This window comes from Choristoneura fumiferana, chromosome 24 (assembly GCF_025370935.1).
Source record: "Choristoneura fumiferana chromosome 24, NRCan_CFum_1, whole genome shotgun sequence".
Classification (NCBI taxonomy): domain Eukaryota; kingdom Metazoa; phylum Arthropoda; class Insecta; order Lepidoptera; family Tortricidae; genus Choristoneura; species Choristoneura fumiferana.
This window is the reverse complement of record NC_133495.1, coordinates 9,142,749-9,169,080: the sequence shown is the minus strand read 5'-3', so window position 1 is coordinate 9,169,080 and position 26,332 is coordinate 9,142,749. Positions and strand designations below refer to the sequence as shown.

Here is a 26,332-nt window from a genome sequence, read left to right as displayed (position 1 = left end):
AACATTTGGTAGCCTGGTGAACGGTTGTGATGCTCTGAAGATGAGCTCTAGTTGAGTTCGAAACGCGGCAGTGTAGTCTGGTGGTGATAGATTGGTGTGTGTGATTTGCGTGTGTACTTACAAAAAAAACGGTACCCTTATAGGATCACTTATTGTCCGTCTCTCTGTCTGTCTGTCTGTCAAGACCCTTTTTCTCGGGAACGCGTAGAGGTATCAAACTGAAATTTATACAAAATATTGAGGTTTACTGTGCCTTGGAGCTGTGAAAAAATCAAGTTTCTAAGCCAACGCAATCAAAAGATGCAACCGTTTATGCTGAAAATTTCCGCAAATTTTCTAAACTCGCAAGGGGATCAAAACCTACAGGGTACTTCCCGTGAACTCAGAATCTTGAAATTTGATATGAAGGTAGCTATTATAGCACAACGAACTAGAAAAGTGTGAAACTTGATTTTTTATGTCTGTCTGTAAATATCAATGACCAATATAATCTGACCCCACACTGCGTTTGTTTTGCTTAAGAGTAGGGCTCTGCATACACTGGATGTATTAATTCACTCGGAAAAAGCAAGAAATATCTTTAAGACACGATTTCCGTTTACTTACATACCTATAAATGTGTACGGAACCCTCGGTGCGCGAGTCCGACTCGCATTTGCCCGGTTTTTTTAAAGTTGGCTTGTTTTGTTCCTATTGAGGTAGGTACGCTACGCACGAAACTCTAAAAGCATTTTCGAATAGGGTTGCCATAATAATATATCATCACATCATCATCATCCCAGCCTATATACGTCCCACTGCTGGGCACAGGGGTCCTCTCAGAACAAGAGGGCTTGGGCCATAGTTCCCACGCGGGCCCAGTGCGGATTGGGAACTTCGCACGAACCATTGAATCGCTTCGCAGGTTTGTGCAGGTTTCCTCACGATGTTTTCCTTCACCGCAAAGCTCGTGGTAAATTTCAAATGTAATTCCGCACATGAATTTCGAAAAACTCAGAGGTGCGAGCCGGGGTTCGAACCCACGACCCTCTGCTTGAGAGGCGATTGGTCAAACCACTAGGCCACCACGGCTTCAAAATAATAATAATAATATACGAAAAAATGAAATGTCCTGTTTAAAATCCTGACATCACCCTAAAAGTGCTGACATTTCTTGTAGCAGAGATTTGGCGTAGCTTGAACAAAGCACTTGAGTTTTTAGAAAAAAAAAAACTTACAGATCTCTTTAGCTGTAGCTTTATATTTTAAATTTGTTTTAAAACCAATATTGATTTTGTCGTCTTAATAGGTACTTGACTATATTTTATCTTTTCATTATCAAGAAAACATTGCAAACATACTATATTTTTTATATTAACATATTTTTATTTATTTAATGAAGTCATTTAGAAAAATCCTGACACTTGCCAAGTCCGGCCGCATTCCTGGCAAAGGGTCAAAAATCCTGACGTTTTAGGACTAATCCTGACGTATGTCAATAACAACAACAAAAATAACTCTTTATTTAAAAGAAAGAAAGAAAGAAAATACATTTATTCACAACACAAGACACAACAATAGTATTAAGTACAAATAGACAACACGTAGGAAAGTATGTGTCATTGCGGTTGTGAATATATTTCACACCAACACAGTAAGCAGTATAGAAAACACAGCCCTACCCCTATTTTCGAATAAATAAAAATAAACTACAGGCTGCGTTTGATGGTCTAGTGACCATAAAGCAATGAAAAACAAACGCTGAAGGTTTTTAGTCGCCTCGCCACAATCCATTACCGACGTATGCTGTTGATGGAAGGCATTAAGTCATTATTTAATATCTTTCACTAATGGCCTTATAAAACTTTATTTAGTCGCTAAATTTGGTTTAAGTGTGACAGTTCCATACGTGTGGTAAGGTTAAAACTAAATGGACTATAAATTTATAAAGGACTTATTGTAATTTGAATATCGAACTCTATCATCAATGACATAAAGTTTGATGTTCATAAATCAAAAATTTGACTTGAGCCGCAGGAGATATATAATATATATTTTTTTATTTGCTGTGACAGACAGACACAAAAGTGACCCTGTAAGTGTACATTAGCTCGAAAAACATCTACTTTTGAAGTTACATTTGTTTCTCTTCATGTAACTAGACACGCAGTAGCGTGTCAAGCCAAGTTCATCATCATCATCATCATCGGCCTATCTTAGTCCACTGCTGGACATAGGCCTCTCCAGTTGCACGCCACTGAGCACGATCCTCGGCCAGTCTCGTCCAGTTCTTGCCAGCTAACCTGCGAAGATCATCGCTCCACCTAGTCAATTGTTTTTGGCGGCCTTCCGTAACCCGGGGATTCTTCGCACCCCCTGCCCTGCCAAGCCAAGTTCAAACTAGCAGAACTAGCGAGCAGCACCGTGTGTAATAGAAGCAACTGGAGGTCTATGCGAGAGGCCTATATAGGTACTACAGTGGACGTCCTACGGCACAAGATGATGATGATGTTGATGAATGTATAGAAACCAATAATACCTAGGTCAGGTCGCCATCAAAACTTCTAACGTCATTTATAGCTTGAGATATTTACCAAACATCAACTATTACCGTTGCCATAATACTTATTGTGTGTTTGTTTGTCATACCGCACACCTCCATCGATTCGGCCCGATCTCGTAATAACTTGAATCGAATTTCATCAACATTTACTTTGGTCACAAAGATAGGTACAGAATTCAATCTACATACAAGTGCGCTCGAGCAACGCACACATAGACACCGCTCACGAACACGATTATCTCGGACCGCTTGGGACCAGTGCGAGCGCGTGTGCCATCCGATTGAGACACGCGTCTGTGAACTTTTTTGAGCAATAATGGAGAATGCGAATTTATAAAACTTTAAAATATAATAATCGTACATTTCGCCAATGTCGAAATCGTCGCAAGATATTTTCTGTGACAAATTTGTAATATAACAATGACATTACAATTATAATATTTTAGTTATTATTATTTAATATTTCCATTCATCCTGTTTCATTCTCAACAACAAATCAAACAACAAGATATGTGCCACTACCACTATAGTTTTTTGTGCATAAGCCATAGTTGACAACCCTAGAGCAACCGCCGAGCGTAGGTATGAAAAGTGAAGTACATACATGTGATTGACTTATGTATCTATCTGTTTTGTCTTTGGTTCTACTAGTATTACAATTGAGTATACATATTACACATATACCTTATACAACATGTACTTTAGTTTCCTGTTAACCTTAACGTGTACCTGCTCGGGGTTTCTCTGCGGGATGGAATCAGAAATGATGATATATGCAGTAGAACTAAGGTTACTGACATAGCTCGAAGAACTGCGAAACTGAAGTGGCGGTGGGCGGGGCACATTGCTCACAGGGCTGATGGCCGAAGGGGTCAGAAGGTTCTCGAATGGCGTCCGGGAGACAAGCTGTCGGTAGGCCTCCAACAAGATGGAGCGACGACCTGGTTAAGATCGTAAGATCGCGGTGGATGCGGAAAGTGAAGGGAAGTGCGGGAGGTAGTGGTGGTGGTGGAATCGGTCTGAGTGGAGAGCCTTAGGGGAGGCCTATGCCCAGCAGCGGACGTCTTTCGGCTGACATGATGATGATGATGATAGCTTGTTAAGTGACGTCACACCGTGCGACACTTTTAGCACTGCATGACCTCGCGGCCCCCCCACTCCCTTCGTATTATCAGGTATGATTTAGACCAAATTTCGTTATTTTTTTTAAATAAAATTGTACCAAACTTGGCTCATTTTTTAGATCCGCGTTTTATGCACTTGAACCCTCGCCATAGCTAACTTAATCAATATTTGTAAACATAAGTGTTTCTTTCATTTCAACTTAAATGAAATCTTAGCGAATCTACATAAAAAGTAGTTATATGTACCTACCACCTACCTCGGAAACAGAATGTAAAATAGGCTGAGGCATGTATTACTAACGACTGGAAATGAATTTAATTTAAAACAGAGAAACATTCCAAACAGCATTAAATTTTCCGTGAGCCTATAAGGCTCCTATATAGTTTTCCCATGACAATCTGTCCGTGTTTTCCGTCAAACTCAAAGTCAAAATATCTTTATTCAATTTAGGCTATAACAATCACTTATGAAGGTCAAAAAAAATCTACCACCGGTTCGGAAAAACCTCTGTTGAGAAGAATCCGGCTAGAAACTCAACGAGGTATATTTTTAAATCAGATTTATAATATTATTAAATGATATGTATACATCACAAGTATTAACACAACTTCATTTTAACACAGTAGGTCGCTATTTGAAGGGATCGCTAATGCGGATCGGATTTATTTTTTTAAACAATAACTTATATACGCCTTAGATTTACTGTCTTCTTGACAATAGATCTGATTTGTATCCGTTTCATTTGTAATATTTTTGGAATTGTAATATTAAAAACGTATGCCAATTTCCCAGAAACGACTTTCTGGTTTTAGCCAGTAAATTAGAAACGGATAGTGTTAGAATACTATAGTATATAAGTTGCAGGAAATAACCACTCCACAGTGTAAAATAAAATTTAAAAGTATTGAGTAAAATCGATCTTAAAAAGTACTAATGAGCTGTGACATGTCTAACCAGATACATACGCATGCAAACAAATCTGATTTTTAGAATTGAGTTTTTTTTTACCTAAAATAAATTTTATATTTATTCACCAAGAATTAAACACTGATTATTAATAGGAAATTGTAAAATTAAAATTAATCGGTAGAGATAAATATTAATTTCTTGCAGGACAATTGATAATTTTCATGTTATTACATATTTATTACAGGATTCTTCTTTGAAGAATTAAAATGCTTTATCCTCCAGCCATTGATATATTTAGACCAAATTACTCTAGGTAACTCTGCTATGTTCTTAGGTAGCTTACTAAATATACGTATTGCCATTGGAAAGTAGTACACTCAAATCATCTGCGAGATACACATATATAAAAACTCAAAAACTCAAACTCAAAGCAGTTTCTGCGATATTAGTGCGTTTTAGTTTTAGGGTAGATTAATTTTTTGGGTACCTATCTGGTACCTAGTGTTTCCTTTTGAAGTAGTTCTGATGCGATTTGACTATGTTACGTATTTCAAAAATTCATAAACATGGGACTGTTAATAGATTATACTTTATTTAATGTAATTTACATGTCATAGGTGCAATGAAATAATATGATGTACGAATTAAACATTTAAAACTAGTAGGTACATTTATTCTTCACCTGCAAATTTTGTCAAAGTCATTAGAGCCGTTTTTAAAATCCCTGATACCTACCTAAATAAATAATTGATTATGCAAGAATTGCTCGTTTGATGATACAAGATTTTTGTCAGAGGAAAAAAGCGCACTTTTCCATCTCCTGTCGTAAATGCTTTGCGGGCTGAGCTAACACCTGTTTTAAAAAATAAACTTGTTATGCTTAAATGTATGAAAACGTGATTTTTGAGTAGTTTACGTTCAGACTTGTTGACTTAATGATGACATCGATTATGGTTAGTCATCGATTCTGAGTGCAAGAAGCAGCTGACGCAAGTTACGACGGCTATAAGCAAATAGTAAACACATTATTAATACTAATATTATAAATGCGAAAGTGTGTGTGTTTGTATGTTTGTCCGTCTTTCACGTTCAAATTCAAATTCAAATCATTTATTCAGTAAATAGGCCGCAATGGGCATTTTTACACGTCATTTTTTAAACTATCAGCGCTTTCGGAAAGACCATCATTGCCAAGAAGAATGCGCCGCAAGAAACTTGGCAGAAAGACATTTTTTCAACATAAAATAATTACAAATAAAATACTTAAAAACTACAGTAAGTATACAATTAAATAAAAAAAAATACAAAATAATAATAATAATACAGGGATGTATGGGGTCCCTTAGTTACAAAACTAAACACTAACTATGATCTACGTTCAGTGGAAGTGTAGACTGCTTCCACCGTCATAATTAAAAAAACAAAAAAATTTTCTGAAATTTTAAAAATTAAGCTTTTGGATTCCGAAGGCAAGCTCACGTCTGCCGCCCCCAAAGTTAGCTCACACGAACTCATGTCATGCTTTGAAAGCAGAGCGGTACCGAGGGCATGGTATTGCTTCCGTTCCCATAAGCTCTATGGGACCGTCTTGGGAACTTCGACGTCGCGAGCCTGTTGAAACAGAGCGACGGATCGACGTGATTCCGTGGCCAGGGAGTGACAGGCTACTTTTTATCTCGGAAAAATGCACAGTTTCCGAGGGAACAGCGCGCGATAATCGAATTCCACGCATACGAAGCCGCGGGCAAAAGCTAGTTTAGTTTTAATTGAAACCAGAGGCCTTAATTATTGTCTAACGTGCGGGCTCTCGCCATCGCTTTCATCTCTTTCTGATAGAGTATTTTAAGTTTGGTTTTTGGAGTCTTTTTGTATTTTTTATTTCAACTCCAATTTTTGTTACTTTTACGATCATCCCGTAAAATCCATATCGAAAATACAAACTGAAACATAGATGCACAGAAAAACCAGAAAAAGAGACCAGCGCTGGGAATCGAACTCAGGTCCTCAGCATTCCGTGCTGCGTGCTATACCTCTACACTTCTCTCTCCCTCTGCGTGTTGTAGAGGTATAGCACGCAGCATGGAATGCTGAGGACCTGGGTTCGAATCCCAGCGCTGGTCTCTTTTTCTGGTTTTTCTGTGCATCTATGTTTCAGTTTGTGTTTTCGACTAGAGTATTTTGTTTTTATTAAACTTCTTTCATATATTTTGCACCTATTTCTAAGTCATACTATACCAGTTGCTGTCATAAACGTGCCTTAATTGATTTAACACATAATCTTAGCATCATAATAATATTTCCGCTTTTTAAAAGTCGGATTAAAATCGTTGATAATGAATAATACAATATGGCTGCTGTATTACGTAGCAGACAGCAGGGACACTCGTGTCTGTTCGGGACTTAAAATTAGTGTTGCCACGTTGAAGTATCCGAGTCCCCCAAAATAAAACAAAATCTACGAAATGATTATTCGTAGAATAAAATAAGTAATAAATAAAACTGGTCCTCTATGGTTTGTCTGAAATTTATATGCACTAAGCTCATGTACTCGAATTTTTTGGCATTTTATTTATTTATTCATCATCATCATCATCCCAGCATACATACGTCCCACTGCTAGGCACAGAATGAGATGGCTTGGGCAGTAGTTCCCACGCGAGCCAAGTGCGGAATGGGAACTTAACACACACCATTGTATTGCTTCGCAGGTTTGTGCAGATTTTCCTTCAACGTAACGTAAAGTTCATGGTAAATTACAAAGGACTATTTGTTTTGTTTTATTTATTTACTAATGAAAATTTACCTAAGAGCATTACCTAAATAATTAGCCATATAAATATTCCATAACGAATCATTGTCATAATTATCATTTGTCATATTTTTAGTTGCCAGAACGATATGATTGACATGGCATTTCATTTTCCCTATTATAAAATGTCCTGAAGTCAAGTGTCCGAAACAAAAGAAATACCTAATTTTGACTCAGAAATTTAGCGTTCAAACACTCCCTAATATTCCAGTTTATCTACCCGACGTTCCTACGTCATTATTTCGGGCATCCTTTATTTTATTATTATATTTATATTATTTAAGTTTAATGATTTTCATAGACAACCCAAGGACAACCCTATCAAAGACACAATTTTAATCCCATGCATACACTTAATATCACATATTAACTCGCGTATGCCAAAGCTCCGCATATTAAGTATGAAGCTTTAGGCTTTATGAACAAAGGTTCCAACAAAACGAAGTATTCTCCCATTGAAGATAATTTTCACTCTCATTCGCTTGAACTATAATAGCGATTTACCACGAGCTTTACGGTGAAGGAAAACATCGTGAGGAAACCTGCACAAACCTGCGAAGCAAATTCAATGGTGTGCACTGGGCCCGCGTGGGAACTACGGTCCAAGCCCTCTCATTCTGAGAGGAGGCCTGTGCCCAGCAGTGGGACGTTATATAGGCTGGGATGATGATATAATAGCGATTGACGGAGAAATATGAGTGCATGAGGAAAAAGTCTCATCATAATGGGACACATGACAGGTGTGTTAAAGAACTATTTCTTCCTCCTGAGAACACTACAATACAATAAACGACAACTTGCGACGTGCCTAAAAAAAAAAAAAATTATAACTGTTTATTTCATAACAATTTTACAATTAGTTAAATGATATTCCTAGCTAATCTTTATTTTTAAAGATTTTAGTTGCTAGGCTATGAGTTGCCCTTAATAAGTAAATTCTTAATTATGTTTTTTATGTTCTTAGGGTTGCTAGTTATTTTATCAATTGTAGCCCTGGGAAAATCATTTAGTATTTGAGGAAGGATGTAGGACCAGATCCTTTTGCCATAAATGTTTTGACATTTTGGAGTGATGAAGTGATTACTATTATCTAGGGTTCGGAGCCTTTTTGATCTGTCATATCTAACTAATTCTCCCAGTCTATCCTTATATTCTAAAGCTATGGCTAATTTGACTTTATCAAAATACATTCATTCTACAGTGCTGAAACAATTTTTCGTATTTGTTTCTATACTTAAGTTTAATTTTAAGTGGTACAATGGCCTGGTGACGGTGGGAGGCCTGCCAACACTTCTTCTTTTGGTTCGTGGTCGGCACTTGAGGATTTTCTCCTCCAAAGGTTATCTGTTGCGAGGGCAAGGTTAGGTATTCCGAGTACATAATCTTGTTAAGCAACTCAAGGATATTGCTAAGTTTCCAATCGACAATGATCCGACGGGAACACAGCCCAAGACTTTTCATTTTGAGAGTGGGATATACAGGCCAGGGTTGGCGAAATAAAACAGTTTGAAGTCACTTAAGTGGTGAGCACTGATTGCAGTATTTTTGTTTTCATCTAAAAAAAGTGATTTTAAAACTAAACTCAATGTCAATGTAAATTTTAGAACAAAACGATGTCATCACGCTAGTTCGCGTGTTTCACGCAATTTTAAATGTAAACGTAACTATTGTAACAGGAATATTAATTTTCAGAGAAACTAGAGTTCTGAATCTGCTGAAGTGCTGTTATTTTATTTATTTTTGTTGTGCCGAATTTAGGTAAATAAATATATTCTTTCTTTCTTTCTTTCTCAAGTCCATAATTTACTTTCAATAACTTTGTATGGTCTCATACACAATTCCATTACAAGCAATTTAAGTTAGAGTAAACTTTTGAGTAGCTGAAGAAATTTAAATTAAGTTGAAGAATATTTTTATATTCACTTTTTATTATACACTAGCTGTTGCCCGCGACTTCGACCGCGTGGAATTCGTTTATCGCTGTCCCGCGTGATTTACGTAATTTTCCGGGAGAAAAAGTCTCCATGCCTTCGGGATTCAAAATATACTCAGCGTCACAAATTTAGAATTCACAAACGGCCCACTCTACATACAAAATTGCCTGTTACTGCATACATTCGAGGGCCAGATTTTTGGCCGCTCAGTATATTATCTGTATACCAAATTTAATTTAAACCGGTTCAGCGGTTTAGGCGTGAAGAGGTATCAAAGAAACAGACTTACAAACTTTCACATTTATAATGTTAGCGGGAAGTGGGATAAATACACAGCAAAATTAATGTCACAGAACCACTGTCATAATTATTTAATATTCAACGTTGACCTTTTTTATAGCATTGCACAGGTATATTTTTAATTTTCTTAGTTTTGACATGTGGTTAATGGTATGACAGTACAGTGGTAAATACTCGTGCGTGGTGCCAATATTTTTGTTTCCCTTTTATTTTATTACTTTACCAACAACATGGCAATCTGCCAGTACAGTTATCACATTTGACTGGCATAGCAGTAAACTTTAGGTGCTAGTAAATTAACAATATATTTAGTGAGTTCACGAATTCCTAATCTTTTAACTACCTGTCTTTATTTAACTGGCAACGTTCATATGTTTGTTTGTTTATTTATATGTAAGTATGCGTGTACTTTGATTACGTTGATTCAGAAGTTTGATTTTTACACACCTGATTGCTCGATATTAATTACTTCTTCATACTTTCACGCATTCCTGGGAAAAAGGGTCGTGATAGACAAACAACAAAGTGATCCTATGAGGGTTCAATTTTTGACTTTTTACCCGACTGCGAAGAAGGAGGGTTATGTGTTTTACGCGTATGTTATGTATGTCTATTCCTATGTCCTCTCGTAACTACTCAGTGGCGGAACCGATTTTGATAAATGATACGTCATTGGATTTGTCTTGATGACGCGAGTGATACTGGGTACATGAAATTCTTGAAAAATCAAAATGGCGGATTTTTGGCGCCAAATTGTAAGTATTCAAAAAATGATTTTTATTCAAACCTATCGAGTGGGGTATCAAATGAAACCTAATAATTAGCCCATTCGAAATATATATATAGTTTATAATCGTTTTAATATACCATTTTCACAGAAAAGTGTAAAATAAAATAATAAATTAAAAAAATCAAAAACCCGACTGCCTTAAAAAATACTAAAAAGAAGAAAACAAGATGTAGTGGGCTAGAACTTTGTTAAGTAGCCAACTTAAAGTTCAACAGTCGGGACCCATTTAAATAGTACGCTTAAAAATTCTTACCTAATGGGTCCCGACTGTTGAACTTTAAGTTAGCTACTTAACAAAGTTCTAGCCCACTAGACTTGTTTTCTTCTTTTTAGTATTTTTAAGGCAGTCGGGTTTTTAGATTTTTTTAATTAATTGAGGCACTAAAATGTCTTACTCTAAAATGTCTATTAGGTCTCGGAATTCACGCATTAATGTACTCAGTTAAATATTATTGCAATCGATTCATTTGTTTAGTCACGAAGGAATAACAAACTGTAGTTATTTTAGACTCTATAATGGATTCGAAGTGGAAAATTGTTAGTACGCCTTTGAGAACATAGATGAAATTGGGTAGAAATAAGTTTTTTTACTCAGAAATAGCCCTGCATTTGCAAAGAGTAATATCTATGCCATATCGTGAACGAAGAATTAAAAGATGACTGGGATATAGAAAGAGAACGTAGAGCTCTGGCAGTGAGAGGGAACATGTAGGCTCGTAGATTTGATGGTAGTACACTTAAAATAAAGTTAACACTTTTTAAGGCATTCTGCCAAACTTTTTACACAAGCAGTCTATGGACTAACTTTAACCAAGAATCGCACAATACCGTACGGATATATTCTATAATAATTTGTTTAGAACGATGGTGGGGCTTCCTCGCTACTGCAGTGCTTCTGTATCACTACCATGAGTTTACAGTGACCGTACTCGATAGCGACGGCGTAAATTATTTGTAGAGGCGCTGTACAATTCTCCGTACAAATAATTTACGCCATCGCTATCGAATACGGTCACTGTAAACTCATGGTAGTGGTTCTGGCATGTTTGCTGACGCTCCCGTGGACGACTTGTATGCGCTTATGCGTAAGAAAGTCGCTTCACTGATACGCAGACTGATGGACAGCTCCAACAGTCACCCAAAGGTGGTCGCAGAGAGGCAGGACAGTGCTGTGCTAGGCAGGTTCAACATGCTGCACGCTGCTCCTGCGTCTTTGCGACAACATACCATCTAATAAATCCCATAGCAGCCCTTATTCGTCCGTCTTCGGACATAGGCCTCCTCTCCATTTCTCCACACCTGGCGATCGACAGCCATATGCATCCATCCTCCGCCCGCATGTCGGCAGATATCGTCCTTCCACCTCATTGGTGGTCTCCCTCTACTGCGAGTGTTTTCACGAGGTCTCCACTCCAGTGTTCGCCTCGCCCAACGATCATGGTTCATCCTGCATGTGCCCTGCCCATTCTCCACTTATTCCTCTCGATCTCTTCCACCACGTCCCGAACTTTAGTGACTCGTCTGATCCACTCATTCCTTTTCCGATGCATGACAGTTATCCCGAGCATTGACCTCTCCACTTCTCTCTGTGCAACACGGAGTTTCTCTGCAGACTTCTCTGTCAGTGTGGTGGAATATCATCTAATAAATATCTCGTAATACCAATGTAGATATACTAACATAGTTCTTAAGTTTCTATTGTTACTAACATGCTATGGACCAAATTAGTTGTCTAATACTAACCTAACCTAACCTAAGCGAAAATGGTGTATAAGTTGCAGCACACTTGCCTTATAACCACCACCATAGATTTAAAGATGGCCAGATTGTAAAGATCGGGGACCGCAGAAGCCGGCAAAGCATATTCCACTCCTCAGCAGTCCGCAAAGGACGACCGAAAACGCTTTTTGTAAAAAATCTAACTTATAATCTAACACACTAACAACTGTTTCACCCATTGATTAGCCGTCAAATAAAATTAATCAAAGGGTGGTGAAGCGGCCCCTTAGAATCACGTTCGTTTTCACCACTTTCGATCACAAGGTTAAGACGAGCGGAGAAATAGATGGTGATTGCTATATTGTCTAACGCATTAAAAGTACCTCTGCTAGCCCTGGCAGCTGGTTAAGCTACGAGTCGGTCTGCTTGAAGTGATGACGTCGTGACGTTGTGATGTGTTGCGATGACGAAAAGCGAGTACCTACCTATAGTGACACTGTATCTCATCGAATACCTTTAAATAATAGTATATTACGTGGATGAGTATGGTTTTGAAGGACGAGGCCTGTATACTGCTTTTCTCCAAATATGCAAGGAAAGATAACGAAAACATTATATTAATTCGACACAATATGTTTATATAATAATCTATACCTACAATCTAAACAAAATTAACACTTTAATAGTAATAAAAATAAAACTAACTGATAAAAGATGCTGCGCTAAGAGTTAGGAGTTTGTGGTGTGCCCATTAGGATATTTTCATCACTACTTGTAGAACTCATTCTATTTTCGTAAAAATAACAATGCTCGTGATCGCATTAACCAGCATGTGCCTATCTGCATCCTACACCGTCTAGGTAACAAACCGGCCAAGTGCGAATCGGACTCACGTACGAAGGGTTCCGTACCACTATCATCATCATCCCAGCATACCTATATACGTCCCACTTCTGGGCAGAGGCCTCTCAGAATGAGAAGGCTTGGGTCGTAGTTCCTACGCGGGCCCAGATCTATCTACTCGTATACACAATATTAGGCATTAGCAAAAAAATACACGTTTGTTGTATGGGAGCCTCCTTAAATATTTATTTTATTTTAATTGAATTATTTATCTTTAAAGTGAATATACGACAAAATATTCTACAAATATTTGAAGCGTCTACCTGTTGCCTTTATTAATATCGAACAAAAAACAGCAAAAGCTATGGGAGCCCCCTTAAATATTTATTTTATTCTATTTTTAGTATTTGTTGTTATAGCGGCAACAGAAAAACATAATTTGTGAAAATTTCAACTTAAGATTGGTTTTTTGGAATCTTTTTGTATTTTTTATTTCAATTCAAATTTTTACTTTTACGGTCATCCCGTAAACCGAAATTGAAAATACAAACTGAAATATAGATGCACAGAAAAACAGAAAAATAAGACCATCACTGGGAATCGAACCCAGGTCCTCGTAATCCGTACCGCGTGCTATACCGCTACACCACTGATGGTCAACGGTACCGACACGAATTTCCCTATGCACCTTATATCTCAGCTTGTGTTTCTTACTTAGTCACTTAAGCAGCGACGCTAGCGACATCTATGCCGTAAGCCCTCAAACTTTTTCGGCATTCCTTCGGAACTAACCGCTCACCCGGACAAGAGATATCGTTTCTAAGCAATCAAATTAAGATTGTTTTTTTTTTGGAATCTTTTTGTATTTTTTATTTCAATTCCAAATTTTTTTACTTTTACGGCCACCCCGTAAAACCGAAATTGAAAATACACAATAATATATTTATATATTTTAAGTGACTAAGTAAGAAACACAAGCTGAGATATAAGGTGCATAGGGAAATTCGTGTCGGTACCGTTGACCATCAGTGGTGTAGCGGTATAGCACGCGGTACGGATTACCGAGGACCTGGGTTCGATTCCCAGTGATGGTCTTATTTTTCTGTTTTTTCTGTGCATCTATATTTCAGTTTGTATTTTCAAAATTTCAACTGTCTAGCTATCACGGTTCATGAGATATAGCCTTGTGACAGACGGACAGCGGAGTCTTAGCAATAGGGTCCCGTTTTTACCCTTTGGGTACGGAACCCTAAACATGGCGAATAAGATTGCAATGTGATATCAAAGTGTTAGACAAGCTGACCTCAAAACAAGTAGCCAAAGTTCAAGGGCAACAGATTGAAACGTCAACATTATTTTCTATGTCAGAATACGGTTATAAAGAATATCACGTTTCATGTGAGGTCAGTATTAAATCTGCTCGCCCACGGCTGCTTGACATAGTGCCGGCTTTTTATTATAACATAATTCAAGATGGCCGGGATAGTACTTTTTTAAGGCAGAAATAGGTTAACGGCGCGTCATACTGTAGGAACTATTGTGATTTATCTAACGTGTTAAACCAAAATGGCTGGCGGTAAAAAATGGAAATTGTAAATCATGTAGTAGAATAAAGTTGAAAAGCCGTGGTGGCCTAGTGGTTTGATCTATGGCCTCTCAAGCAGAGGTAGAGGCGTAGCTTCAAGCCCGGGCTCTGACCTCAAGACGAAAAAAAAGAGAAGCTCATAAGATCGTCCCAGTTGACACCAGAGAGCCCAAATTTACAGCATAAAAAAATGTAGAACAGTTGGGAAACTTATTAAACACAGAGTTTTGTTGATCTAGCTTTTATACTTTAGATTTTATTGATACTTACCCAAAATACGTCAATTTTGTCACTCACTCACTTATCAAAAATCTAGGGTTCTTCCCAATGTTCTAGAAAGCTGAAAGGGCCTAGCAGGCTAAGCTAACAGAGTGGCCCCGCAAGGTATTTGGTTGTAATTTGATGCAGTAGTGACAGGACCTAAGAACACTGTATGCGTAATATCAGCCTTGGATCTTCTTTTGTTTCAGACTTATTCACGAAAATGACAAAAAATCAAGGTAATTCTTAAACTGCTATTTTGGCTAAACCAAGAAAGCGAGAGTAACCAAATAAATTCAGAATTAAGGAGCATCCTTGAACTTGGATGAAAAAAAAAATGTTTTTTTTTTCGCTTCATTTTTTTGCCACTTCGGGCACACAACAGTTATTATCAAAAAAATTACCTTATAAGCCACAATTGTCAACATTTTGAAAAATCATGGTGCGTCATGTCAAATAAAAACACATTTACGAACGTATGTTTACTATACACATGAGCCATAGTTAACAAACTGTGGTTATATGCAAAGGGTTCAAATAAGTTAGTTACCACAAACATCAGAAGGACACAGCCGTTCTTGCCAGAAATTCGCCTGGTTCTCAAACAAACTTAGTAAATAGTTGCACGTCACTTTGTGTGACAGGGGTTGACGATTATCTGCTACAATGACTTTTAATTATCTGTGGCACAGTTTACCACAGATTAAAGGAAGCCGTGGTAGCGGTTTGACCTTCGCCTCTCAAGATGGTAGGACCTTGTGCAAGGTCCGCCCGCATTGCTACCACCATCTTGCTCGTTAATCCTACTGTGAAGCAGCAGTGCTTGCACTGTTGTGTTTCGGCGTGGAGAGTAAGATAGCCGGTGAAATTACTGGCACATGAGGTATTCCATCTTAGGCCTCTAGGTTGGCAACGCATCTGAAATACCCCTGGTGTTGCAGATGTTTATGGGCGGTGGTGATCTCTTACCATCAAGAGACCCACTTGCTCGTTTTCCATCTTGTCGAAAAAAAAAGGAGAGGATCGTGGGTCCAAACCCCGGCTTGCACCTCTGAATTTTTCGGATTCTTTGTGCGAAATTACATTCGAAATTTACCACGAGCTTTACGGTGAATGAAAACTTTGAGAGGAAACCTGCACACATGCACGAAGTTTCCAATCCGCACTGGGCCCGCGTGAGAATAACGGCCCAAGCCCTCTCATTATGAGAGGAGGCCTGTGCCCAGCAGTGGGACGTATATAGGTCGAGATGATGAAAGGAAGATACTCTTGTTGCTGCCAGAACTGTCTTCAACACCATGTTTTTTTTTAGATCTACACTTTTTGCTGACTGTACTAATAGCAAATGCACGAGTTACTGCTATATATATCCAAATTACCATAGGTGTCCCTACAATATTTGAAGAGTTCCCTCGATTTCCTTAAGATCCGATCATCAGATCCTAATTTGCTGCTTATGGGACCTAATTGAAAGCATTCCTAGACGAACTAAAAAAAATTTTCAAATCGGTTCATAAATGACGGAGTTCTGAGGTAACAGACATTAAAAAAAAATACAACCGAATTGATAACCTCGTCCTTTTTTGAAGTCGGTTAAAAAAGAGGTGAAATTAAATAAGAGTTTGTAAAAACAGCTCACGTCTACGCTCAATACGCTCATCCCTAAATTTGTTGCGTTTCTACACACGCATACCAAAACAGAACTGTTACGCATTTGTGACACGTGCATATCTTTAACATTGTCCATGTCCAATAATGATAGCTACAATATTTTTGGTAATGAAAGCACGCACACACTTTAGTAGTTCTTATCGAAGAAATTTGTGAATGTTCATAACACAACGCACACAGACTTACAATAAATACTTTTAAAAGTATTAAAAAAATTAGTCTGATGACGAATGAATCATGAGTCATTTAAAAAAAATTAAGTAAGTATTATAAATTTCTTTAGTATAGGTATTATTGCAATTAGGCATTTTGCTTATTAGACATTTTGGTCTCTAGACAATTTACAGTTTAGGTGTATTGCTACGTAAATATTACTTTTAGTCAGTTTAGTTCGTTTTTTATTTCAGCTTGTAGTAGGTAATAGTATATTCCACATTACGTATCAATAAAAAAACCAATCCTTTTTTAAATAGGTAAGTAGGTACCTACCTAGTTTAAATAGTGTACTTAAACACCCCTATAAATCCGAAATAAACGCCGTTATCCTATTTTAACGTAATCCGGTAGTTAATATCGTGTTGCTTCCCTTAATACTCGGAATTTATATAAGATGTACCCACAGTGTTGCCAAAATATTGTCACTATCTTCCTCTATAGCTCGTTGGAATGTCAGTGATGGTGCAAAATAGATTAAAGGCGTTTACAAAGTGCGCCAAATGACATTAGAACTGTCAAAAAGCTATCTTGTTAGTCAGTTCACAACCCCCGACGCAAAATCCATAAGCCTCGTGGTCAAAGACACCCTGTAGGTATACGATTCCCGCAGCTGGGATCTTCTTTGCCGTTCACAGCAATAAAGGCTCCAATTTATAGCCAATAATAAAACAAATCCAATCAATACAAATGGCATGGATAGCCGGGTTTCTCTTAAGATCTAAAAGGTCTTTATTATGGTGATTTGTTTACTGCGGGATGCGATCAGGGGCTATAAAAAGTGGGAAAGATTGCGATTGCGGCAAAAAAACAGATTTGTTTGTCTTTTGCAAGTTGTCAAGTCTGCTAAAATGTTTAAGCTTTAGGCTTGTTTTTGCAAAACATTTTTTTGCCCTCCGCCGGAGGTGTGAAAGAATACTGATAACGTCACGTCTTCAGTCGAGTTAAGCTTGACATGTAGTATGTAGTTATGTATGGTATGATGTAAATCGTACCTTCTATAATATTTTAAATAAGAAAGTGCGCATACCACAATATTTGTTATGAACTCCGCAAGCTAAAACGCCTGAAGAGATTTAAATTACTTTGCATGTAGATAGCTTGACTTCTATGTAGAATATCATAGTAGGTTACTTTTTATACCCATATTACTAAGGGATCCATGAAAACCCAAAAACGTAACCACTCAGTTGGTAAGTCTAAAAAAAAGCCGTGGTGGCCTAGTGGTTTGACCAATCGCCTCTCAAGCAGAGGGTCGTGGGTCAAACCCCAGCTCGCACCTCTGAGTTTTTCGAAATTCATGTGTGGAATTACATTTCAAATTTACCACGAGCTTTGCGGTGAAGGAAAACATTATGAGGAAACGTGCACAAACCTGCGAAGCAATTCAATGGTGCGTGTGAAGTTCCCAATCCGCACTGGGCCCGCATGGGAAGTATGGCCCAAGCCCTCTTGTTCTGAGAGGAGGCCTGTGCTCAGCAGTGGGACGGTATATAGGCTGGGATGGGATATAATGTAATGTAATAATGTTTGTCATAATTGTTGTTATTCATAATTTTTTCCCGTCGGAACCGTATTTTTTAAAACTGACTAAATGGTTAAGTTAGGTTTATTTTATAACCATTCTGAACAATTAATGGATTGAGAGAAAAAAGAGCTTTATGAAAAACAATACATTATGTCAAACATTACATCATGAATTGCGACATCACACAAAGTAGCCAAAGTAGCTGATGGCCGATGGGGTCGGAAGGTTCTCGAATGGCGTCCGCGGACCGGGAGACGAGCTCGGTAGACCTCCAACAAGATGGAGCGACGACTTGGTTAAGATCGCGGGATCGCGGTGGATGCGGAAAGCACAAAACCGGTCTGAATGGAGAGCCTTGGGGGAGGCCTATGTCCAGCAGTGGACGTCTTTCGGCTGACATGATGATGATGATGATGACAAAGTAGCCTATGTCACTCCCTGGCCCATAAACTATCTCTATGCCAAAAATCACGTCGATCCGTCGCTCTGTTTCGACGTGAAAGACGGACAAACATAAAAAAACAAACACACACACACACTTTCGCATTTATAATATTAGTATGGATATGGATTCTCTACAATACCGACATCTTTCCAGATTAATTTAGAAACATAGTAATTTGGTACAGTTGCGTTTTTAATACGACGTTAATGAAGAGTACAATTATGATTTTTGAGAATTCCCGCGGGAATTTTAGCGAAATCCTGGAATTTCAATTCAATGCCGATGCCGATCTTATGGTTACTGCGAGGAAAACCAAAAGACATGTTGAAAATAAGAGCAAAACTGCACGTGTTTTAATTAACTCAAAAAATATATATAGCACACAGTAAAGTTGATAAATAAACAGTGAAATAGTTTATCAGTGCGGTTATTAAGCCACAAGAAGCCATTGTTAGTTGAACCATGATTGAATCCATCCGATTTGCATCCTGATGCGATTACTAAATCATCATCATCATCCCAGCCGATATATGAGAGAGAGAGAGAGACAGAGAGAGAGAGAGAGAGAGAGAAACATTTATTTTGTTTGAACATGTATTTTGACGACCGGATGGCCAAGTGGTTAGAGAACCTGACTTCGAAGCTTGAGGTTTCGGGTTCGATTCCCGGCCGGCGCAGATATTTGTATGAATAATACGAATGTTTGTTCTCGGGTCTTGGATGTTCAATATGTATTTCAGTATGAATTTATGTATATAAATATATTTATCCATTGCCTAGTATCCATAGTACAAGCTTTGCTTAGTTTGGGACTAGGTCAATTGGTGTGAAGTGTCCCATGATATTTATTTTTATTTATTTTTTTTACACATATTCGAAACACATAAAAATAAATTAGATGGAAAGAATAAAAATAACATCGAATAGTATAAAGTGGCCCCACTCAGCATAATGTTACGGCAAGCCGCAACGCTGTTTTTCAGTGGTACCCATTTAAAAACTAAAACATAAAGAACATACAACACACTATGACGACACGAACACCAGCGGAAAGAAGTTCGCAAAGAAACTTTCAATCCGGAAGCATATATGGCAACACTCGATCAGTTTAACCATTTTCGAAACAGTTAAACCTCAACAAGTCAGACCAGGATTGTAGTGTAATATTTACAATAAATAAATAAATATCATGGGACAATTCACACCAATTGACCTAGTCCCAAAGTAAGCTAAGCAAAGCTTGTGTTATGGGTACTAAGCAACGGATAAATATAATTATATAAATAGATACATACATACTTAAATACATAGTAAACACCTAAGACCCGAGAACAAACATTCGTATTTTTCATACAAATATCTGCCCCGACACGGGAATCGAACCCGGGACCTCAAGCTAGTTAGGTTGTCTAACCACTAGGCCATCTGGTCGTCTAATTTCAATATATGTCCCACTGCTGAGCACAGGCCTCCTCTCACAGTGAGAGGGCTTGGGCCGTAGTTCCCACGCGGGCCCATTGCGGATTGGGAACTTCACACACACCATTGAATTTATTTTACCGTAAAGCTCGTGGTAAACTTCAAATGTGATTTCGCACATGAATTTAGAAAAATTCAGAGGTGCGAGCCGGAGTTTGGACCCACGATCCTCTGCTTGAGAAGTGATAGGTCAAAGCACTAAGCCACCACGGCTCCAAAATGAAGAGTTCAAATTAACAAGACCAAGAGCAAGTTCTTGATGTGAAATAATATTTTAGTAGTAGGTCTGTGTGATTCGCATCTTAATATCGAAACAACATCAGAAACTTTCTTATCTCACTTAGCGTTGGAATAACTATTGACACCATGAGATAACAAATTTTCTGAAGTTGTTTCCATTTCAAGACTTTGTTTCTTTTAATTTCATTTGTCATAGTTTCACTTCAGTAATCAGTAAATTTATTTGTTAGCCGTTTGGCGTTGCCATATTATTTACGCTTAGATCTTTTAAATCAGTCAATAACAATAAAAATTCTTAGTATCTATTTGTTTTCGTAGGTTCCCATCCTTATAGGCAAAAAGAAATTATATAAATCAAGGATACCCCAATAACACCGTCCCCTCAGCTGCAGTCGGCAAATTCACTCTGCTAAAGGTTATTTTTATTACATACAGTACATTTATTTCGCAAAGGGATTCTCGATCTTTTGAGAGCCAGTGGACTCAAATTCCTATGGGAAATTGTCTCAAAATAGAGTCAGTGGCATAGATCGTTTATACTAAAATTGATGTTGTACTACTCCGGAAAGGGTAGAGTAATAAAAATGGCCCGTTTTATGGGGCAATCGTATGCTTTTCAATCTTGAACAAATTTACGATTTGTCGAACGCTTCCCTGTTTTAAATGTGACTGAGATTTGTGGTATCAATTTGCATAGTCATTTCTCTGGCTTAGAAACCAAAGACAAGTTAAAGTGTAGAAAGTGTTTTAAGGATTTAACTAATGGAAACTAAAGTCTCTCAAGCAGAGGTTCGTGAGTTCAAATCCAGGCTTACACTTCTGAGTTTTTTTAAATTATCACTAGATTTAAGGTGAAGGAAATCAATCATCATCTTTATCCCAGCCTCTACGATTGCAGAGCACATGCCTCCTTTCAGAATGAGAGGACTTGGGCCGTAGTTTCCACACGGCCCAGTGCGGATTGGGAACTTCACACGTTATTGAATTACTTTGCAGGTTTGTGCATCTTTCCTCGCGATGTTTTCTTTCACCGTAAAGCTCATGGTAAATTTCAAATAAAATTTCGCATATGAATTTCGAAAAACAGCTTTGCTAGTCTCCATAATATTGATTAAAGTTAAAATTGAACCGCATCAAAGGCATGACTGCTGTGAATCAAAATCTTTGATGAAAGACTTTGAGAGTATTTAGTGGAAGTAATTAGAAGTAGTTTAAAATGTTCCTACGCCAAAGTTTGATAAAAATCTTACTAACATTTAAAAGACGATACTATTTCTGTGTACGCTTGCGTGCATTTTTTATTAACAACTAACTGTTGCCCGCGAATTCGTCCGCGTAGTATTCGTTTATCGCTATCCCGCGAGAACTTTTTCCGGGATAAAAACTATTCTATGTCCTTCCCCGGGATTTAAACTATTAGTATACCGAATTTCATCGGTTCAGCGGTTTAGACGTGAAAAGAAAACAAAGAAACAGACTTACAAACTTTTGTATTTATAATATTAGTGGATTATAAAAATATACAGTCAATGTCTGACGGAGAAAAGATACAATTCAGACTTTTCGATTCGAAGTTTGACTTATAATTCTATCTGTAGTGCAAAAGTAGGCGATACGATTCAAAACTGGTCAAAAATAACCCCAACGATACCCCACACTATAGGGTTGGATGAGAAAAAAAAATCACCTCCACTTTACGTCTATGGGAAGTACCCTAAAAAAATTTTCTTTTAATTTTTTTATTGTACCATTTTATCGGCATAGTTTACATACATATTCGTACAAAATTACTGCTTTCTAGCATTGATAGTCCCTGAGCAAAGCCACGGACGAACAGACAGACAGACAGACATGGCGAAAAAGGGTTCCGTTTTTGCCATTTTGGCTCCGGAACCCTAAAAACGACCAAGCAAAAACATGATAATGACGTTTGACTAATACTGTCACATAGACGATTAAAGTGTTGTTGTGTCTATTTGTCTATTTCTACGAAACGTAATCTCAAGTTACCTTGGCATAATTTGAGATCTCGTTGGATTAGCACGTTTAATGTCAACAAGCGGTTTCGCTAAGTCAGCATTAGGTTGTTATGGATTAGTTTTTAACCGCGGCTTCCCTCGTGAACATTAGTTTTGACCTTTGAAATTCCTAAAAAATATTATTTGAAAAAATTCAGAATGGTAGTAAGTATATTAAACTTACAAGGAAAACTATAACGGCTAAGTTTGCTTGAGAACTATTAGTAGTTTAAGAGTAAATAGCAACCTACGGTATAAAATATACCTAAACTTGGAAGGTTCCGTATAAAATATGAAATCCTGAGAAAAATATTACTTATTTTTTTCGTAATGGTTACGGAACCCTATTTTGGGCGTGTCCGAAACGCTCTTGGCCGGTTTTAAGATTTAAATTCGGGTTTCGTTCCGCGTACCTTGAGTTTAGAGAAGCTCGATATTTGGGCACAGTTGCATGCGCCATGATCAGAAGACGACTGGAGAATGCGGGTATGGTGGATGAGGTACGCGGAACAAAACCTTTTACTCGTAAATCATAAAATTAGTAATGACCGCGATAGTCTAAAACATTGTGGTCGATTTTAGTTCATTAATTAACAAACGTTAATTTATTCTGATAAAAATAAAACAAAAAGCAGACATAATACTAAATATTACAAACTAAATTAAAATCTATATTAAAAACTAAGCTATATCAAAAAAAAGCGGTCAAGTGCGAGTCGGACTCGCCCATGAAGGGTAACATAATAATAAAAGTTTCCTTAACGATTTTATGACGTATTAAAAAAAACTACTTACTAGATCTCGTTCAAACCAATTGTCGGTGGAAGTTTGCATGTGTAGATCATATATATATTTTTTTAGTTTTATCACTCTCTTATTTTCGAAGTTACATTAAGTTACACACAATGTACCACTTTGGAAGTGTCTCTCGCGCAAACTATTCAGTTTAAAAAATAATAATATTCGAAACCTCAATATCATTTTTGAAGACCTATCCATATCCATAGATACCCCACACGTATGGGTTTGATGAAAAAAAAATTTCGAGTTTCAGTTCTAAGTATGGGGAACCCCCAAAATTTATTGTTTTTTTTTTCTATTTTTGTGTGAAAAATGTGATGCCGTCTCTGTTTGTTTCGTTCGAATAAACGGAGACGACATCACATTTATCCGTCAGTTAAAATTAATCAATCAAATTATGACGACCGGATGGCTAAGTGGTTAGAGACCCTGATTATGAAGCTTGAGGTCCTGGGTTCGAATCCCGGCCGGGGCAGATATTTGGTGAATAACACGAATGTTTGTTCTCGGGTCTTGGATGTTTAATATGTATTTAAGTATGTATTTACCTATATAAGTATGTTTATCCGTTGCCTAGTATCCATAGTACAAGCTTTGCTTAGTTTGGGACTAGGTCAATTGCTGTGAAGAGTCCCATGATATTTATTTATTTATAATGGGTGGTGAAACAGCCCCTTATAGTTTTAGTCGTATTACAGTACGGTGGTGGTGCTGATGGAACCAAATAAATCTTTCTTTCCTTCTTTCATTTTTTTTTAAGTTTTGCTTTAAATTTCGGATCTTAATCGTAATTAATTTTAGGATTTTTTTCGAGGAGCAATTGACAGAATAAATTATGTAAATATGTGAATAAAACTATATTTTTTTATTTAAATTGTAAATCATAATATGAAATTTTTAGTAGGGCTTTTATTACTTAACTATAGTTTACTCGTGGCTTTACTAACGCTGACCACTCAAATTCATCGATATAAATTGAAATTCCAAAATTTCGCAAAACTTCCTCAAGCATTTTCAAAAAATTATCACGGTCTTCATTAACTTTGCGTAAAACACACCTGTGCCATATATCTCACGTTAAATTTCAAGATTAAATGGAAATATCGTAATAAAAAGTATCCTATGCGTTATTCCAGATATTCAGCTATCTGCATTTCAAATTTCATTGAAATTCGTCCAGCCGCTTTAGCTACAAACACAAGCACACTCACAAATTTTCACAAAAAAAATTTGGTTCTCCCAAAATGGAAGAGCTAATTATCGGGCGGGAATATATGATATTGTTGTTTATTTCAACGTAAAAGTTACTTAAATATATTCTAAAATTTGCAGAATAAGCTAGGGCGGGGAAAAATCTCGACGACCCTAGGGAAAAATCCTTTTAAACCCTTTTACCCTTTAATCCAAAGGTAGTGTTTCACTAACCTTTACGATTGATTTACGAGAACCTATGGGCTTCCATTGATTTTATCTTCATAAATGATGTTCAAAGAGAATACTTAGATAAGTACCTACTTATGTCGGGACTTAATATTAAACACATTTTAAATCTTTTTATTAGAAGCGAAGTATTCTAAAATTATAATTAAATAAAATGGCGGAAGAGTTTCAATATTAATAAAAAAATAATCGAATATTAATAATTCGAATTTTAATGAAATAAAGTTAGAACCCATTTATTGTAAATATATTATAAAACTTTAGCATTTTCTTAGTCCACATTTACATATTTTAATATAAATTTAAATAAAATATATGTTTTTTATAAAAAAAAAATACTACACAAGATTAAAACTTAATTAGAAAATTAACTATGAGTTAAATGCTTTAAAGCACCATCCGCAGGTGATATTTTTAACGTTACTGTATTTGGTTTCAAAAAACTCTTAGTGAACGCATAACGTATTAAAAAAAAAATCTCCTAACACCAATCTGTGTAAATCAAAAAACTTTGATGATACCTCATTTTACATACTTTGGATTGCAAATTTGAATCCGAAGAAACTGAGGACTCCAATTTGCTTTTAAAATCAAGTAATCAGCATCACAAAACATTTCTTTAATTCTACTACTTTGTTCTTGCTGTCTTTGTCTCAGAGCATTCAATTATAAAAAAACTCCACATTTCATATCCTTTCTCTAATTAAACATACCAACATCATTATTTAAACTATAACAGGAACCATAATACGTTATTTACTTACATAGAGTTTGGCAGCCGTTCAAATATTCTCTAATCACTATACACAACACTCACTAAACATCAAGAAATTAAACTGTTTACTAACACTAACACTGACACTAAATTTGAATTCGTATTCGAAATAAAACACTGTCGGAAACTTTTTTTCGAGAGAGTTCGCGGTTTAACGGCCAGTGCTGCAGGCAGGCGCTGCGAGCGGTTCACACTGTGGAACTGAATGCGGCGCGGCCAACGCAGCCGTTTTTCACGGTCTAGGCTAAGTTCTAAATTTGTATTTCCGTGCCTTTTTAAGTTGGAACGCATTTTTGCGGATTGTTATGGATAAAGTGAAAGTCAAAAAACGCATTGGCTGTATTAAATTTTGATGTGGTTTTATATTTCTGTACGACGGCGCACTTACTTACATGGGCAGGAGCGGATCGGAGTTGTTTGAAATTCAACCAATCAGTATGGATTGAGATTTAAAAAGTTTGTCTACTATGGTTTTCCAGATAGTAGAGACCTGCTTTGAAACAAAATGGACGTACCTTTGTTACATACATTTTATGTTGGTTGTTGTGCTCTCTCGTCATTTACGTTTTGCTACTCATTTAAGTGGTCATGGTGACCTAAATGGTTTTATCTATGGCCTCTCAAGATTACATGTAAAAATTCGGACTCGCACAGAGTTTTTCGAAATTCATATCCATATTCACAATTTTGAAATTCACTGCGGGCCGATGCCGTTAAATGAGGGTAAAGAAATATCTGGGTACTTAATTGACTCACAAGTAGCCTGCGGTGGCTCGCGAGCCTGGCTGTCCCGGGCGGGAGATTGGCTCGGGCTGCCGGTCTGCTTCAGATGTTTCTTACTTAAGGACACAGATTCGAAATATGTATTTTCAAATTTCTCCCTCTCGGACAATTGTTCGTCGACA

General features: G+C 37.1%; 1 protein-coding gene across 1 annotated transcript in view; it reads right to left on the bottom strand.

Moving 5' to 3' along the window:
- Positions 1 to 25,638, bottom strand: part of LOC141441460 (orexin/Hypocretin receptor type 1-like) — a 233,215-nt gene extending 207,577 nt beyond the window's left edge. The window contains exon 1 of the mRNA XM_074106209.1: positions 25,417 to 25,638. The gene's annotated coding sequence lies outside the window, so the exon portion shown is untranslated. The remainder of the gene's footprint in view (positions 1 to 25,416) is intronic.
- Between the last annotated feature and the right edge of the window lie 694 nt (positions 25,639 to 26,332).